This window comes from Mirounga angustirostris, unplaced genomic scaffold (genome assembly GCF_029215605.1).
Source record: "Mirounga angustirostris isolate CCGP_5_RB_7025 unplaced genomic scaffold, mMirAng1.0.hap1 SCAF_5, whole genome shotgun sequence".
Lineage (NCBI taxonomy): Eukaryota > Metazoa > Chordata > Mammalia > Carnivora > Phocidae > Mirounga > Mirounga angustirostris.
Genome location: NW_026991713.1, coordinates 155365400 through 155371125, shown reverse-complemented (window position 1 = coordinate 155371125; position 5726 = coordinate 155365400).

The following is a 5726-nucleotide window of genomic DNA, read 5'->3' as shown; positions in this document are numbered from 1 at the left end:
TATTTTGGTTTTTATTTCCTTGATTTCTGCTCTGATCTTTATTAATTCTCTACACCTGCTGTGTTTAGGCTTTATCTGTTTCTCATTCTCCAGCTCCTTTAAGAGTAAGGATACGTTGTGTAATTGAGACTTATTTCTTGTGAAAGGCTTGTAATGCTATATGCTTCCCTCTTAGGCCCACCTTTGCTGCATCCCAAAGGTTTTGAACTGTTGTGGTTTAATTTTCATTCGTTTCCATGAATTTTTTAAATACTTCTTTAATTTCTTGGTTGATGCATTCATTCTTTAGTAGGATGCTCTTTAGCCTCCATGTATTTGAGTTCTTCCAGATTTCCTCTTGTGATTGAGTTCCAATTTGAAAGCACTGGGGTCTGAGAGTATGCAAGGAATAATCCCAATCTTTTGGTACCAGTTGAGACCTGATTTGTGACCCAGTATGTGATCTATTCTGGAGAACGTTCTATGTGCACTGAAGAGAAATGTGTATTCTGTTGCTTTAGGATGGAATGTTCTGAATATATCTGTGAAGTCCATCTGGTCCCCTGTGTCATTCAAAACCCTTGTTTCCTTGTGGATCTTCTGCTTAGATGATATGTCCATTCCTTTGAGTGGGGTGTTAAAGTCCCCTACTATTATTGTATTATTATCAATGTGTTTCCTTAATTTTATTAATTGGCTCATATAGTTGACAGCTCCCATGTTAGCAGCATAAATATTTACAATTTTTAGATCTTCTTGTTTGATAGACCCTTTTAAGTATGATATAGCTTCCTTCCTCAGCTCTTATTACAGTCCTTGGTTTAAAATCTAATTTGTCTGATAAGGGTTACTACCCCAGTTTTCTTTTGATGTCCATTAGCACGATTCCACCCCCCAATTTCAATCTGGACGTGTCTTTGCATCTAAAATGAGTCTCTTTAGACAAAATATGGATGGGTCTTGCTTTTTCATCTAGTCCAATACCCCGTATCTTTTGATTGTCCATTTATCTCATTTACATTCAGAGTAACTATTAAAAGATATGAATTTAGTGCCATTGTATTACCTATAAAAGCGCTCTTTCTGTATATCGTCTCTGTTCCTTTCTGGTTTGTGTTACTTTTGGGCTCTCTCTTTGCTTATAGGATCACCTTTAATATTTCTTGCAGGATTGTTTTCGTGATCACAAGTTCTTTTAGTTTCCGTTAGTCTTAGAAGCTGTTTATTTCTCCTTCTATTCTGAATGACAGCCTTGCTGGATAAAGTATTCTTGGCTGCATATTTTTCTCATTGAGCACCATGAATATATCATGCCGATCCTTTCTGGCCTGCCAGGTCTCTGTGGATGGGTCTGCTGCCAGTCTTCTGTTTCTACCCTGGTAGGTGAACCACCTCTTATCCGGAGCTGCTTTCAGAATTTTCTCTTTGTCTCTGAGGTTTGCAAGTTTCGCTATTGGATGTTGGGGTGTTGACCCACTTTTATCAATTTTGAGGGTGGTTCTCTGTGCCTCTTGGACGTGGATACTTGTTTCCTTCCCCATGTTAGGGAGGTTCTTCACTATAATTTGCTCCAATATACCTTCTGCCCGCCCCCCATCTCCGTCTTTCCTCTTCTTCTGGGATCCCAATTATTCTATTATTGTTTCACTTTATGGCATCACTTATCTCTCCAATTCTCCCCTCATGATCCAGTAGTTGTTTTCCTCTCTTTTTCTCACCTCCATATTCTCCATAGTTTAGTCTTTTATATAACCAATTCTCTCTTCTGCCTCATTTATTTTAGCAGTCTCCATTTTTGATTGCATCTCATTAATAGCATTTTTTATTTTGACTTGGTTAGATTTTAGTTCTTTTATTTCCCCAGAAAGGGATTCTCTAGTGTCTTCTATGTTTTTTTCAAGCCTAGCAAGTATCTTTATCATCTTTATTCTGAACTCTGGTTCCAACATCTTATGTCCATACTTATTAGATCTCTGGCAGTCAGTAATGCCTCTTGTTCTCTTTTTTGAGGTGAGTTTTTCCATCTTGTCCCTCTGTCCAGCGAAGAATGGATGAATGAGAGAAATACTAAAATGGCAACAACAACCCCAGAGAAATATACACTAAGCAAATCAGATGATACCCGAAACTGAAAAAAAAAAAAAACAAGGAGGAAGGAAAGATGGTGGAGGCGTAGGGAACCCTATTTCAACTGGTCCCTGGAATTGAGCTGGATATCTACCAGACCACTCTGAGCACCCACGAAACCAGCCTGAGATGTAAGAAGATCTGGATCTCTACAAGCAGAATATCACAGGCGGTTGGTTCTGAGGTATGAAGCCAGAAGCCCTGATTCCGTGGGCAGATATCAGAGGATAAATGGCAGCGGGAGGGTGCCTGGCCGTGGGGATTCTACACTGCTGGTGAGTGACTGCCTTGTGTGCTGGGGATGGGGCACAGACTCGCAGACCGGTAGTGGTGGGGAAAGAACTTTAGGGCAGCCCTCGGGGCGGAAACCCAGAGCAGCAGGGTCGCACAGGTGCACTGGGAGCGACTGGTGGTTTTAGAAGCATAAAGGGCAGAGACGTGCCCCGACCCGGAGGCAGGACTGGGGGTCCTGCGGAGGGGCGCACAACCAAGGTGCGGCAGTTTATAGCAGCACGGACAGAAACGGAGACAGTGTGGCCTGGAGACCTCACTGAAGAACAGACTGCGATCTCTCTGCTCTGAGGCAGAGGGTTGGAAACAGTCTCTTCTGCTCTGGCTCGTGGAAGAGACGCAGAAAGGTGCCAGGGAAAGCTGCCAGAGAACAAAAGCCCCCAAAACTGATTCCTGCTGAGCCCATCCCCCGCCACAGGGGGGCAGGGCAACTCCGCCCAAACAGGGTTGCCTGAGTAACAGCGCAACAGGGCCCTCCCCCAGAAGACAGGCTGGGAAAACAAGAGGCCAGCAACCCTAAGGTCCCAAGAAAACAAGTGCATCTTCCTTGGGTTCTGGTCAATAATTTGGACTCTATACATTCCCTCAAACATCCATCAACAGAATGACTAGGAGGAGGAACCCCCAAAATAGAAGACTCAGAGATTATGACTTATGCTGTAGATTTAGAAATGAATGCAGATATAACCAAGATGTGGGAGATGGAATTCAGGCTAGCAATTGTGAAGACAATGGCTAGAATGGAGAAATCAGTCAATGGCAACATAGAGTCTCTAAGGGCAGAAATGAAAGCTGAATTGGCAGAACTTAAAAATGCTATCAATGAGATCCAATCCAATCTAGATAATCGAACAGCTAGGGTAAGTGAGGCAGAAGAATGAATAAGCGACCTGGAAGACAATATAATAGATAAAAAGGGAAAAGAGGAGACCAGGGAAAAACAACTCAGAATCCATGAAAATAGAATCAGAGAAATAAGTGACACCATGAAGCGTTCCAATGTCAGCAAAATTTGAATCCCGGAGGGAGTGGATAGAGAGAGGGGACGGGGAGATGTATTTGAACAAATCATAGCTGAGAATTTCCCTAATCTGGGGAATGAAACAAACATTCGTGTCCTAGAGGCAGAGAGGACCCCTCCCAAGATCAAGGAAAACAGGCCAACACCCCAGCATGTCGCAAACCTTAGAACCAAGGAAACCATCTTAAAGGCAGTTAGGGGGAAGAGATTCCTTACATAAAGAGGGAGGAACATCAGAATAATGTCAGACCTATCCACAGAGCCCTGGGAGGCCAGAAAGGGCTGGCATGATATATTCAGGGTACTAAATGAGAAGAACATGCAGCCAAGAATACTTTATCTGGCAAGGCTGTCATTTAGAATGGGTGGAGAGGTGCAGAGCTTCCAAGACCAGCAGAAACTGAAAGAATATGTGACCATTAAGCCGGCCCTGCAAGAAATATTAAGGGGGGTTCTATAAAAGGAGAAAGACCCCAAGAGTGATCTACAACAGAAATTTACAGGGACAATCTATAAAAACAGTCTTCACAGGCAACATGATGACAATTAATTCATATCTTTCAATAATCACTCTCAACATGAATGGCCTAAATGCTCCCATAAAACAGCACAGGGTTGCAGATTAGATAAAAAGACAGGACCCATCCATATGCTGCCTACAAGAGACTCATTTTGAACCTAAAGATACATCCAGACTGAAAGTGAAGGGATGGAGATCCACCTTCCATGCCAGCAGACCTCAAAAGAAAGCTGGGGTAGCAATTCTTAGACAAAGCAGATTTTAAACTAAAGTCTGTAGTTAGAGACATAGAAGGACACTATATCATTCTTAAAGGGTCTATCCAACAAGAAGATCTAACAATTGTAAATATATACGCCCCCAACATGGGAGCAGCCACCTACATAAGCCAACTGTTAACCAAAATAAAGAGTCATATTGTAAGAATACCTTAATAGTAGGAGACCTCAATACTCCACTCTCAGCACTGGACAGATCATCTAAGCAGAAAACCAACAAGGAAACAAGAGCTTTGAATGACACACTGCACCAGATGGACCTCATAGGTATATACAGAACATTCCACCCTAAAACAACAGAATACTCATTCTTCTCAAGCGCACATGGAACTTTCTCCAGAATAGACCACATACTGGGTCACAAATCAGGTCTCAACCGATACCAAAAGACAGATTATTCCCTGCATATTCTCAGATGGTAATGCTTTAAAACTGGAACTCAATCACAAGAAAAAATTTGGCAGAAATTCAAACACTTGGAAGCTAAAGACCACTCTGCTCAAGAATGTTTGGGTAAACCAGGAAATCAAAGAAAAACTTAAACAATTCATGGAAATCAATGAGAACGAAAACACATCGGTCCAAAACCTATGGGATACTGCAAAGATGGTCCTAAGGGGTATATTCATAGCCATCCAAGCCTCACTCAAAAAAATAGAAAAATCCCGAATTCACCAACTAACTCTACACCTTAAAGAACTAGAGAAAAGGCAACAAATGATGCCTAAGCCATGCATTAGAAGAGAAATAAGATTAGAGCAGAGATCAATGAATTAGAAACCAGAAACACAGTAGATCAGATTAATGAAACTAGAAGTTGGTTCTTTGAAAGAATTAATAAGATCGATAAACCACTGGCCAGACTTATCCAAAAGAAAAGAGAAAGGACCCAAATTAATAAAATTATGAATGAAAGGGGAGAGATCATGACTAACACCAAGGATATAGAAACAGTTATTAGAAATTATTATCAAAACTACATGCCAATAAACTGAGCAATCTGGATGAAATGGAGGCCTTCTTGGAAACCTATAAGCTGCCAAGATTGAAACAGGAAGAAATTGACAACCTGAATAGGCCAATAACCAGTAACGAGATTGAAGCAGTGATCTAAAACCTCCCGAAAAACAAGAGTCCAGGGCCTGATGGATTCCCTGGGGAATTCTACCAAACATTCAAAGAAGAAATAATACCTATTCTACTGAAGCTGTTTCAACAGTAGAAATGGAAGGAAAACTTCCAAACTCATTCTATGAGGCCAGCATTACCTTAATCCCCAAACCAGGCAAAGACTCCATCAAACAGGAGAATTTCAGACTGATATCCCTGATGAATATGGATTCCAAAATCTGCAACAAAATCCTAGCTAAGAGGATCCAACAATGCATTAAAAGGATCATCCACCACGACCAAGTGGGATTTATCCCCAGGATGCAAGGGTGGTTCAACATTCGCAAATCAATCAATGTGATAGAACACATTAATAAGAGGGAGAAGAACCATATGGTCC